Here is a 14261-nt window from a genome sequence, read left to right as displayed (position 1 = left end):
AGAGAGAGAGAGAGAGAGAGGAGAGAGGGAGAGAGAGAGAGAGAGAGGAGAGAGAGAGAGGAGAGAGAGAGAGAGAGAGAGAGAGACACACACGCACAGGCAAATCTTTACCATGCATACTGTATGATAGCAATATTTAGCATCTTGAATATCATATCCAGGTCAAAGGTTAATGTTTTTCAATCAAAGTTGGTTCAATACAAATATTAAAGTTTGTCCTATGGAAGTAAAATACATTACAGAGTAAAAAGTTTGACTTTTGAGTCTGAAATTATCTTTACATGTAAATGTGCTTGACATTTTCAGTAGAACAGTTCTTACATTTAACTGTGATCTTAAATATAATATTTTTTTAAAGTGTGTTTAATACTGAGTCAGAACTACAAAAGAAAACGTTTAACCGTCTAATCATACAAATGTTGTCCAAAACTTTTATTAAACATTTTAATCCAAACGTCTAGTGTAATGTCGCCTGATGCAAAGTCTTTATAAGTTTTATACAATTTTGATTTGATGAACATTATGAGATTAAAACACTGATTCTCTTTGGATTGGGATTCTCAAACGTTCTTGTAATGTTAAGGAGAAGTAGCAACAGCAAAACAGCATACGCTTAAACCATGACTTTGCTACACATCTCATCGGTTCTGCATGCCTCTGTCTCAGCTAGAACAAACTTACAGCGAAGCACGTTTTCTTTGGAAAGCTGTGGGACCAAAATATATTCAAAGAGTCTCAAATACCAACCCCCCACCAGTGTACTTCATTCAAAACTTTGGCAGAGCAGCAGTCGGCCAAGGACAGAGATGTCAAGCCGAATACAACAACAATCAAACACTATCAATATTGATTCACCGTTTGGCTGGTTACTTATTATTTAAGCTATTTACAATAATGGCAACGTTATGTAAGGTCCATTCAGGAAAGAAACTGATCTTTTCTTTTAAAGTATTAGACGTGAAAGGGTTGAAGGGTGAAAACAGAGTGAAGGAGAACATTTTAAACAACTTTTTTTTTAAAAAAGAGGAAACTCAGCCAGATCACAGGCTGCAATTACCCCTGCGTGCCGCGGTGATGGAGGTGATAACGTACGCTCTGGGGCGAACAGAAAGCTGCCACTCTGAACCTCAGCTCACCCCGTCTCCCTCCACCTCGAGCCCAACGCGGCCGAGCAGAAGTCCTCCACTTCTTTCAAAGGGTTTTCCCAGAGGTCAGGCAGAGGTCGTGTACAGGAAAGAGCTGGGAAGTGCACGACGCAATCAGAACATCTAATTGCAAAGCCTGCTTCAAGTTTTTGGGCTTTTCCATTTTAGTTGATTTTTTTCTGTTGTTGTTTTGGTGGCTGAGACTTTTTGGCCGAGATCCTCCATGCAAGCTTTTACTGCAATGAGAGGACTACTTTCTTTAAAATATGATCAAAGTGGAGGTCAGTTACAATCAGCTGTTGCAGGAAGCAGATTATCTTTCACAATTTAAAACAATTTTCTGGAAAATGTGGTTAGAATTAAAAAGGGGCTCAAAATGCATAGTGTGCAAACGTTAACACAGAAATCAAAAGGATGAGCCACGACATCATCCATTATGTTCGACTTAATATAAATTAAGGGTGGCCTGGAGAGTTTTCATGTATACAAAGTTATGCATACTTTCAGTCTATCTTTGAGGGCTGACAAATATGGTATAATAATAATTATAATAAGGATATGAAGTTGAAACTGTCTTTGTTTGCACCCTACTATGTTTTTTTGCATGGTATCACTGCCAACTGTTAACAACAGGATGGTGCATCACGTCACCCAGCATGTGAATCCTTATGCCTTTATATGATACTAAGTAAAGTGGGATGCACTCCAAAAAAAATTGCAGAACTACCAGTGGTCCAAAACACCAAAGCGTACCTTTAAATACTCCATCTCACCACATGCATAACAACACATACTGTATGGTTTGCCTGTATGTGCACACACACAAACACACACACACAAGCACACAAGCACACACTCACTTACAATTCACCTCCCTTTCACCCCTCTTCCCTGGGTGGGAGTCCATTTCCGTCTCCTGATACATAAATAAATAAAGGGGTATATAGTGCCCCAGGACTGGGATGGAAGAGACGGAGTGTTAAAGCAAGAGGGAGAAAGAAAAGAATAGTGGCGGACAGATGGAGGAGGAGATGAGGAGGGGGAGCTGTAATTGTTTCCCAGCTCAGGGAAGTTCAGTCCCGATGCAACCGGGCCGTCTCTCCCCACGGAGCCCACCTCCCCTCTCTCCCAGACACGAGAGGGAGGCCTCAATCAAACATATGAGCCACAGAACATGACCTGGCAAGTTCAGCAGGGAAAGAGGGGAGTAGGAGGAGAGTTAGTGTGTGAATTGATTGAATTACACTTGGCCAAAAACACCATGTGTGGGGCTGAGTGGAGGAACTGCGGCTAATAACAACTCTATACACTGATTAAAGCAGTTGTTACCACCGCTGTTAACATTGATGATACTCTGTTAACAGTATAGCAGTTATAACAGTGTGTGCGTGTGTGTGTTGGATGGAGTCTTCTAGAAATACTGAATTAAGGACGAGAATTGAGGTTAATTTAGTTTGTTTTGTTTGGAGCCAATCTAATGGCGGGTAAATGAAAGCTTTGCCCATCGGGGACTGAAGGAGTGAAACAGAAGAAGTGAATATTTTAAGCTAATACATTTGTCTTCTAGGGATCATATATCCTTTCCCTTTCTCTCTTCTCATCCCTCACTTTCCCATGGAGGAGAATAATAGCTCAAAGCACAAAAAATAATTAAGCTTCCAAATGTAATTATCTAATTTAAAATGGCCGTCCGCGCAGAAGCATTGTACATGGTGGAAAGGGTGCTTCCTTACGCTAATACTCGCTGTAAGTGTTGTTTGTGTTCGTATCTCTCACAGTCGTATCAGTGTGGGCAACAGAACATGCCAATCATAAACAACCCAAAAGCTACATTCATTAAACAGGACCCATGCTATTCTACATCAGTGAAATACAGTAACTGCATCCATGTCAACACAAAGACTGCACTATAATATATCAAGGTCCCAGAAAACTTCAGATCTGCTCTCAGTTCTTGAAACATTGTGTGTGCAAGTTAAACTTTATAGCTTGCACTGCATTGTTATATCTATTCCAATGTCTAAATGTCTCACCTTCTATTAAGTTGACTCTTTTTAGATGTCCTTCGGTATTATTTTATATATTTTCTTATTGCCATTCTGTCTTAAAGCACTTTGAATTGCCTTGTTGTTGGAAGGTACGATACAAAATATCTATCCTTGCCCTAAATATAATAGGAGTCAATAGATGACGCACTGACTCACACACCTATTTGCTTACATTTGCATTGGTCTTATTTTTGGACTGGGACATCTAGACCACATAAAGCCTCTATTGTTCATATGAATTCTGCATGAAAGGCCGCGGGGTCTGCTGGAAACATACGTAACTGTAAAATAGAAACTGCCATCAAGCATAAAAGTAAAATTGAAGATTCAGTTTTACTGACAAGACTGACTTGACTTTTTAAACTCAAGTATAGTACAACATTAGTGACAGAGTGCAATAGCCTTGTTAAAAACTGGGCCATAAAAAAAATGTTTTGTCCTGTAAGAATCTAAAAGATCCAGGCCAGCAGTCATCTCCAAATCTCCAGCATCAGTGGGATATTGCGGTTTGAATGTAATTAGTCTATGACCACTTAGTTCAGGCTGTCACTGCTAAGGTCAAATGAATAAGCCTCCATATTTGTCTCTAATCGAGCCACTAATCTGAAAGATCTCAGAGCCTGAATCAATCCTCCATTCTGCCTCTATTGATCTCATCTCCTCCGTCTACCATTTTCACTCCCGCTTTTTCGTCTCTGTCTCCTCCCCAGCATGCTTTTTGCAGTAATAGATACTGAAGATGTCAGGCAGATTTAACATTTATTGCTTATTTAAAACGGCCTCTGACCCACACACAATACCCTCCACCACGTCCCCGCAGACATGCGTTGAAAAGAGAAAGCAGTAAATGTTAAGGGGCTGTCACTCTTGTTGTTGCAGTAGCCATGAAATGATCAAGCTTGGCTAATGGCAGCCTTATCTCTGCACCAGGTTTAATATGGCTTTTCAAAGCCTGCTTCTCCAGGTGGGAGTTATGTCATTAAGCTTCTATATTACACTGAGACAGACCACAATAACCATATGGTCGGAGTTCAGAGTGAGATACTGAAAGGTTTTCAAAGCCCGGAGGCCTGGACCAATGCATCAAAGTAGGACAACCTGATTGTAAATGTCTACATGTGTCCGTTCCTCCCGTGGTAGCAATTATGTGCATGCCTATTTGTGTGTTTACAGTCAGTTGCGCCCACGTTGCTTCAGCTATTGCCTGCAGTGTTTTCTCAGGCAGCTGAATTGAGTGAATTTATTATTCAACATGTTCTAATTAATCAAATTGCACACGGCTGAACTGCAGCACTTCATTCATATGTATACAAAAGCAACTGAGCTTTTGAAAACCCAGGGGGGGAATCATCCATGCTACAGAGAAACAAAATACAGCGGGGGGAGAGTGAACGCAGGCCTGAGCCACAGCATCACTCACACAGTCCAGGACTAAAAGGCGGAGGAAAGAGAGGCACGCAAAGCTTGACTCATAAGGGCAAGTTTGTTGACAACTAGAAGGGATTTCAGTTTGACTCGGCTCTGTTGTTCTTAATAAAATGTAATAAACATGCAGCTAAACAAAACAAATGTAGGCTGAAGAAAGGTGCATAGTATAAGCTATGCTTTCTACCCTCCCGCTTCTACTAATTTTGTTTGTTTTTCGGATGTATAAACTGTCTAATTGTTGAAATAGTAGAATAAAATTAAATAAAAAATAAATAAAAAGGTAAGCAGACAAATGCAGCTTTAAAAGTTATTGGGGTAAATAATGTGCATAACCCTACTACTGTACTGTACTGTATATGCATGAGATGATGTGGGGAATGGACATTATAATTCTCACTAGTGAATATAATTGTGTCTTTGAATAAAAACAAGAATGTGAAAATAAATGTTTGACTTTATAATAAATCTTGGACTGAAGTTGAGGTTAAAAAAACTGTTTTCTCTAAGGTTTCCAATACAGAGTTAAAGTGTTGGTTGGAGAGGATTTTCTCACCTGACAGGAATCTGCACTGGACTATACAAATAAAGTGTTAGAAAAGAAATGAGGCGAAACAGAAAAGGAGGAGGAATTCGTCCACTGACAGAAGAAGAAGGATAAGAAGAAACAGAGCAACACGTTTGTGTTTGTAAACACAAAGAATGAAGAGGAAATAAAATGTTAACAAAGGGAAGGAAATGAATGAGTCATCTTCAACATCCCTATGAGTCAGTCATCTAACACTTCCCGCTGAAATTCCTTCTTTGGAATTCATCAAAGCTTAAGATTCACGGCACATTTGATCAAACAGACTCTGTGATTATAGAGAGAAACACGCAGAGAGCGGTCAGACCTTGACAATAGCCATCATGTTGTGGTGAGTGTGGTATTTACATGAACTGTAGGCATCCAAATCACTGCTGCGAAAACACACAGTGCCAAACAAAAACATACAGTGCTGCAGTGCTAAAACGAAATGTGTCAACCTCAACCGCTCCGAGACGGTGGATGAGGGACAAACTTCAGTTTTCATTCTTAATGTTTACAGAAAACAAAGCCAGTAACACAGTCTGTGTACTGAGGGTGTTTTACAGTTTGTATTCATCATGTCAGTGGCAGTTCAGGCCGTTACAAAGCATTCATACTTTGTTTAGCCTGAAAACACACTTTCTCTCTACTTCCTACTACTGTTTGTTATTCTGTGTTAAAGCTATTATTTATTATGAAATAGTCTTCAATGTCCTTATTGGATGGGTTACAAATCATTTGTTCTAGGGCTGCCACTAAAAGAATACTGTGTATAAAAAATCAAGCAACAGGGGGACTTCTAGTTTTGTTTTGGTTGTCTCTTCTAGTTTTGTCATATTAAAGGTTTAACAATGATGATTATTTTCTTATTTGAGAACCTGAAACTGAAAAATGTCTTCCTTTTTTATTTGGTCAATGACTTCTGATACTTAATGGATTACAATAAGCTTTGATGATTATGTCATTTCGATCTCTTAATTAATGACGGATCTGGGATTCATAAGCTACACAAGTTAGGGGTGAAACTACCAAAAAGAAAAAATGCCAGCCAAAAAATCTTCCTTTCTTTCTAGATGTTATGCAGCTATGCTTCCCAGTAGATTTGCTTGTTGTGGTTTGAGAATGTTTTGGTGTTTCTGTGCTGCTCATCTGTGTCTAAACTTCATCTGCCCTCATCGCTGTGTGTGATAGCTCCCCTCCTCGCCGTCTGAATCACAACTCACATCAAAGATCTGCTCAGAGCATCAATCCTGCCTTGGCGCTGGCTGATAAAGCAACACCTCATCCGTAACTCCAACCACATCCCTCACTTCGGTGCAATCTGCTCGAAACCAGCCTGTACTTGTATGTCTGGGTTTTATTTTTTCATGAAGCAAAACAAAACTGAAGAGCAGTGCTGGAAGGTGGAGAGCTACAGCAGAAAAGAGAAGGCCGGTCAGAGAGTCACACACTGAACTTTCCTGCTACGTCTGTGACATGAAGAGATCCAGTTACATGCTTTAACTTCTGTCTGGGCAAGTCGGAAGCATTCAAGACACCCAACCCCCTCCCAGATATTGCTGATTAAATAAAATAAAAAGCAAGATAATCGAAGCTGCATTTATATTTATGAAATCTTATTCACAGGCTGGTGTACCGCGGGGGGTGATGTCTCGTCCCCCAAAATCATTACCAAACAGTCGGCCTGACCCCATGCCAAATGCAGAGGGAAAAGGGTAAGGAGGAAAATAAATAAATCCTCAATCTTAATGGCTCATTTCCGAGGGACACTACCCAGACAACCCCTCAACCCGGATCCTCCATTAAATCTTTCCATCCACACACACTCGGAGGAACGCATAGAATTCAGGAGTGTATCTAATCCGATGTTTCAGACTGACGGGTGAGAGCAGGGCCGGTGAAGCTACCGGCCAAAACAGGCTGAATTCATGATTTGTTATTTCTGTGCTTGCTCGTCTGTTTGTTTTTGTGTCTGGGAAAATTAACCGAGAGACTATACAAACTGAATAATTAAAAAACATTTAAAGAGATAAGAAGTAACAGTGGTGTTTCATTAATTAGTGTAGCTTTTTTCTCAATGATGTGATTTAAGTGAGTTTCAATAATACTTATTTATTTTGTAAAACTAAACTAATAATTGTTAGTGGACTTTGCAAAACATAAACACAAAAACAACCATATAACCCAAAAATAATGATACAAATGTTAGTGTAACCACTATATTACCCTATAAGAGAATTAGCAAGTATGTGTTCACATCACATCAGATTATTTTATATAATGATGAAATGTTGTAATTTCAGTATTTTGAAGGTACTATCTCTTAAGCAAAAACCATCACCCTATGAAAGCCATAAGATGAGGTGGAAAGCTTTACAATAATTATTATAAGTGGACTTCAACTTAAGGCGACCTTTTCTTATTAGAAATGAAATCATTTTCTTTAGAAAAAAATTATGAATTTCTTCAGAGTTTTTAACACATTTAGAAACGGTTTAAACCTCATGAACGATTGCACACATTGCACACATTGGTGTAAAGAGAGATTATTTCCTTCTAAATCGCAGTAAGAATCTGATCATTTCTTTAAGCTATGTTACAATGTGTTATCAAGCACACATTATGGATGCTTTGAAAGGAATTGTTTGAAAATAAAGTAATAAACACCTTAAAATGGCTGTAGATTAAAAGTGTGTCATATAACGTGTGCGGCTAGCTTCCAGCAGCGTTAACCTACATTATTGAGAGTTGTAACAAAATAAACATTAGCCATTTGATGCTTCAGGACGCAGATGTGAAATCAGATGAAGAAAATAGAGAGGGGAGATATTTTTCTCTGTGCTATCAGTCACTATATCTGCCGTTCAGTGTCATCCTCCAATGGCCTCTGCTCCTGTTGTCTCCTCGCAATGATGTTATGTACACACACCTGATGATTAATATGCAGCCATGAAGCAGTGAAAAGAGGAGCGACGGGTAGAGAGGAAACAGAGGGGAGAAAGGCCTGATGGGAATCTTTTCGGGACAGTAAACACTGCATGAATTAACCTATCAGAGCTGACAACGTGAGGCGTGATCAGCAAACAAATGGAGAGAGGGCGAAAGGAGAAAGAATATAGTATATACACAGATTATATAATTTACTTAAAAATAGGACAATAGAGCTTTTGAGAATGTGTATATATTTAAATATAGATGTATCCTTTATTGGTTCAGCTTCAGGTCGTTCTTAGTGTTACTGCTATTAATAAAAGTCATTGTTTTCCAAAATGCTGCGTCTGCATGTGTGTAATAGTGTGTTAAGTGCGTACTCAATGTCAATCAAAGCAGTTTCTAATTAAGAGTTGCTGTGCAAGGTTAGCGATTGTTGCCAGGGAAGGAAATCACTATCAGCGGACCATTTTCATATGAATGAGCTTATTTAATTAAACTGAACAGCTAATGAGAGCCTATATCAAAAATAATACAATGTTTTACCAGCCATGTAAGAAGGGAACAAAAAAAAACTGCGATGGTGACATATAGAACGAAAAGGAGCTGAAGAGAGAGACAAACGGAAGTGAAAGGCAGGCAGATTAACTGGTTCTGAGCAGAAAACAGATATCTGTTGTCTTTGAACCTGTAATGTTATTTCTGCGCCGACAGAAGCTCAAAGAATCCAGAGGCCCAGATTGAGTTAGACTTTGGTGCACAAAAGGAAACGAGGAGGAGAAAGAGAGAGAGAATAAATGTCGACTTGCATGTTGTAAGGCTGAACCACGTCGGAGAGCGAGAGAAGCAGGAAGGGAGATCTCAGATGAAAAGCAGAAAAAAAACTCTCTTCCATTGTCGGAGTCTGTGTTGGTGTGTGTGTGTGTGTGTGTGTGTGTGTGTGTGTGTGTGTGTGTGTGTGTGTGTGTGTGTGTGTGTGTGTGTGTGTGTGTGTGTGTGTGGTGTGTGTGTGTGTGTGTGTGTGTGTGTGTGTGTGTGTGTGTGTGTGTGTGTGTGTGTGTGTGTGTGTGTGGCTGTCAGGCATGCACGCATACTTGTGTGGCTGCTATAATTTTTCCATTTGAAGGTTAATTAACGCTTGAAGTAAAAGCTACAGGACTGCAAATCAAAGACAGTAAACAGTCTTCCAGCCGCCTCAGGGGATTATTAGAAAAATAAATGAAAGCTGCGTAAAACAATTAAAATATTTGAAATGTGAACTTTGAGAGGCAGTTTTCTCTCCGCTTCACTTTGATAACACTAAAATGAACAAGGACAAGTCACTGCTATAGATCAATAAGAAAACAAGGTATACAAAAAAGTGAATAAAGAGTCAACTGAAAAATGATGCGTACGTTACATTACATTTCATTTAGCTGACGCTTTTATCCAAAGCGACTTACAATAAGTGCATTCGACCAAGAAGATACAAACTTGAAGAAAACAGAATCATATAAGTACATCAGGTTTCATAGAGCCAAACATTTCAAGTGCTACTCAACTGGCTTTAGATAAGCCAGTTCTTTATTAGTATATAAGTGCTTTGTTAGTAATTCTATCGCTCGAAGTGGAATCGAAAGAGATGAGTTTTCAGTCTGCGCCGGAAGATGTGCAAGCTATCTGCTGTCCTGATTTCAATGGGGAGCTCATTCCACCATTTTGGAGCCAGGATAGCAAACCCACGTGTTTTTGCTGATGGGAACTTGGGTCCCCCTCGCAGTGCGGCTGCAGCGAGCCGTTTGGCTGATGTAGAGCGGAGTGCACGCGGTGGGGTGTATGGCGTACAAAATTAGATACATTTAAAAATATATTACATTTCTAAAAAATGTAAGATGACAACCTAATAATCATAGAGGTTCCCTTTTTTGATACTTCAAACTGAAAACTACAGATTAATGCAGGAGCCAGTGGGCAAGCAGCAAAAAACACAAGGGGGAGGCACAAAAATGCAATTTAGGCTCCTTGAAAGTAGAAGAAGTGACAAAGTGGGTGTTATGTTAGTGGTTTGGAGGGCAGTGTGTTTGTTTGATTTGGGGCTGTGCTGCGTGCATGTCAACACCCTCAATCTGGAAAACCAGAGGGATATGGGCTAATTAAGACGGGAGACAACCGAAGGGGCAAAACAGGGAAGAAATCAAATTAAAGGAAAGAGGGGGATTAGTGAGAGAGGGAAAGTGCTTTCTACTTTTTTCTAGAGTTTAGCTCAAACATTTGAGAGGAAAAAACAAAGTGGGGCGGTAATCGGGAATGAAGTGTTAGATGAGAGCTTTTGCTAAAATTGACTTTGGAAGTTATTTCAGACCACATTTGCATCACATGAACCCCCCTGCCTTGTTTTTACATTCCCTTTATCTTTTGGTCCCTTTTTAAGTCTCTTTCCCTCTGTCTATGTCTGTCTTTCTGTCTCCTTTTAGTTCTCTCAGAGGAGCTGTCCCTGTCCCAGCCCCGGAGCTCGTATCTGATGGGCAGCGGGCCACTGTTTTCATAAACACAGTTTTTGGAGGGCTAGCATACATAAACAGCAGCACCACAGGCTGCAGTGTCAGATCTCCTCTAAACCTCCGTCACTCACTCTGCTCTTCTAAAAGCCCCATCAGGCAGTGTTTGGGCCAGCCTGACAGTCCCGGGCTTTCAGACGGGTCCCAGACAGAACCAGCGCCATGTTTGGGTCGCCCTGCCGACTCTGAGCCCCCCGGCCCGTCAGAACCCCGCCTGTCAGTCCAGGATTAACTCTGTATACACTGGTCCATTACAGTACACACAGCGTAGGCCTCAGGGCACAATAAATAACCTTTAATCTGATAACCTTGTGTTTGCTTAAAAAAGTATAGAGGGCTGTGCGGGTTTAAAATGGTATGTTAGCATCTTACTCTATGAAGAACCTTTACATCTCTAAACAGTTTTTTTTCTGATAAAAAAAAGAACTGTGTGTGGTTTCCTACAGCTGAGAGTCTGAGGTTCCTACGTGTGCTTTGGGTTTTCCGGGGCTCCAAAAACCTCTGCATGGCAGTGCAGCGGCTGTATAATACATACACACATTAAATGAATATATATTTTGTATTTATCCACCTTCATCACAATAATAATAATAATAATAATACATGGGACTTTTATAGCGCTTTTCATGAAACTCAAAGACGCTTACTTATAACAATAAGCCTACAGAACAATAGAATAACTTTTGGTAGGCTTAATCCTCCCTGTTTCAAAATCCAATAAAATAATTTAAAGCCGCTATTAATTAGCCATCGTCATTAAAGATGAAATGACAACATTTATCTGTAAGGTTTGGGACAACCAAATAACTATGACTCTGCTGTTCTGGTCAGCTAATGGAGCAATTTAGCGTCCTTCAGCGTGTACTTTTGGCTAAAGCTCAGTTCACCGTTCTCAGTCATTTTTGCAGCAGCAGCTGTTAATAGCACGAAAATAAATCTCTTTAAACCCGATGCATCACAGAGTTTACAGACAAAGTTAGTGACTAGCTGTTATAGAGTGAATATAGTGGATATTCTTTCACTATTAAGCACTTTTGTGTTAGACACATTGACGTGAATAAGACACTCTTTGAACTTCACTGATAAATTAAACAAGTCGCTAAATATATTTTAGGCTCAGCGGATTTGGGAAAGCTAGCGATACAGGCTTTAGACACATGAGGAGTGAGTTAGGACTTTGTTTATGACTATCATGTTTGATCCCTTATCTAAACACAACATCTACCTCTGGGTTGCAGCAGACCAAAAGGACTCCCCTCAAGACATTTCATTAGATTGTGAAACAAGCATGAAAATCCAAGAATAGCTGACATCTCTTTGACATGTCTTAAAGTGGAAGTGACTTTTTCACATGACCCTACACATCTCATGACCCCACCAGCAGCACTTTTAGTTGAACTGCACCCCCAGTTTAAAGCGCACGTCCCTGAAGCAGCCTGAAGTCTCCTCAGCAGTAACACAACGCTCAAAAGGGAACAGCTTCAGGCTTTTCCTTCAAATTCATTACTATGTTGGTTTAGCATAATTATAGCGAAAAATGTTGTGCCGACAAACGACCTCAAACTAAAATCCAGTAGTTTAATACTAGTTTAAACTCTCCACTGAGCTGAACGCAATCTTGACAAAAATTCAGACTAAGAGAGTATAAGTCGAATCAACTGAATCCTATCGTTTTGCAGAACATTTTTATTTTCTTGGGAAAAAAACCCATTTTGAAAGACTTCAATGATGTTGGCATGTGTTATCTGGGATGTAATGTTTAACTTAATTTACATTCAGATAGTTTTAATAGTTATAAGGGATTATTGGCCATTAGATAAGTGACTATCAGTGTGTAATATGACATAACTGTCCACTTCATTAAATTAAAATAGAGAACAGAGTCATTTATAACATACGACTTGGCTTGTTTGATCATTTAAGCATGTACTTTTCTTTGTTTTCTGTAGTGTGTATTTCTTTGTTCTATTTCATGGGAGTAAAAAGGATGTGTTATTATCTGGTGTAGTAGAATAATAAATAAAGGGAGGCTGTAGGAGGTGCTTCCTCACTATTTTGCTAGTGTGAACATTTATCTCTGCCTCCTCCTCTTCTCTACAGTATGTGAAAGTGAGTGACAGGGTACAGGCTGACATTCTTTAAGGTGATGCTTGATGCTGCAGGCGACCTCTGACCTGAACATCTGGACTCTGCTGAGCTCAGCTGTAATGATCGCTAGTCTTCCCCCATCAGCCTCTGCCTTTCACTGACTGTCCTCTCGTCCTGAGGTGACGAGGAGAGAGATGAGAGGTTGACAGCAGCAGTGAGAACAAAAAAAACAGTTGTGTGTGTGTGTGTGTGTGTGTGTGTGTGTGTGTGTGTGTGTGTGTGTGTGTGTGTGTGTGTGTGTGTGTGTGTGTGTGTGTGTGTGTGTGTGTGTGTGTGTGTGTGTGTGTGTGTGTGTGTTTCAGGGTATGAAAGCAGAATATCAATACATTGCTTTTATTGAGGTGCCAGCACTAATTAGCATTTTCTTTGTCTGCGTAAATGGGACTAGAATAGAAGTGCAAACAATACAGTGGTGGTTTTGTCTAAAACTAACTGACACACTTTGACTCAAAGAATCTGCACTGATATTAAAAATAGGTTCATTTAGAAATGTGAACAATGCCATAGAGAGACAAGTTCATTTGGAATTTAAATATAATTATAACTAACTCTATTAACGCTGTAATACCACAACTCATCACTAAGTGAGGCAGATTGAGATAGATTTGTCTCGACATTATTTGTATAAGCAGATCTACAATCCATGTCTGACTGTGCAATCTGATTATATAAATGCAAACCCACAGAATGCAGAAAGACGTTACCAGCCAGTGCTATCTGACAATGAAGCCAAAATACATTATATTTAAACAGCATAAAATGTTTTTCTCCCAAAACTGCGTGTGTGTTAAATTAAATTTGGGTTTAAGTTCAATAAACCAGTTTAAAAAATGGTTTGTAAATTGAATTTATTTATTCACATTTTCTGATTTGTGTGCTGGCTACGATTATTCTATCCAATAGCAGTTACAACAACTATAAGCAGCAACCTGACCAGCTACACTGCACGCACACAATAAGGCATCAATAAATAAGTGTAGTATCATTAAAGTCCCTTTGTTGCTAAAACTTAATGATTACTTTGAATGCAAGACACTTATATTTTTGATGATCTAACAAACTAAAACAACATTTCAGCAACAGTGAAAGCAAGTCTGACATTGCACATCAATAAAGGTGTTATTGGCAGGCCTGTATTTACGACCAGGATTTATAAAAAGCATTTTTTTTTTATTATTCACAGCTGATGGGGGGTGGGGTATGAGATAAGCAGCGCCGGAAATGGAGGAGGCGCCTGAAAGAGGCTGTGGCGGTATTAATTAAACAATGCCCTTTTTAATCATAGCTAATTATATTTGCAGGCGAGGGTTGAGAGGAGCGAGGGGGCTGAGGGTGATTCTATCTGCGTCTGTGCTCATTAGCACGGTGGAGCTGTCTGATACAGCTTCTGTCATCATATAATCAGCAATAAACATAATCTATGTCCGAGGTGATACTGTTACAACTAAGACTAACACCT

Source organism: Gymnodraco acuticeps, unplaced genomic scaffold, assembly GCF_902827175.1.
Source record: "Gymnodraco acuticeps unplaced genomic scaffold, fGymAcu1.1, whole genome shotgun sequence".
Taxonomy (NCBI): Eukaryota; Metazoa; Chordata; class Actinopteri; order Perciformes; family Bathydraconidae; genus Gymnodraco; species Gymnodraco acuticeps.
The sequence above is the reverse complement of the archived record's forward strand: the minus strand, read 5'-3'. Positions refer to the sequence as shown.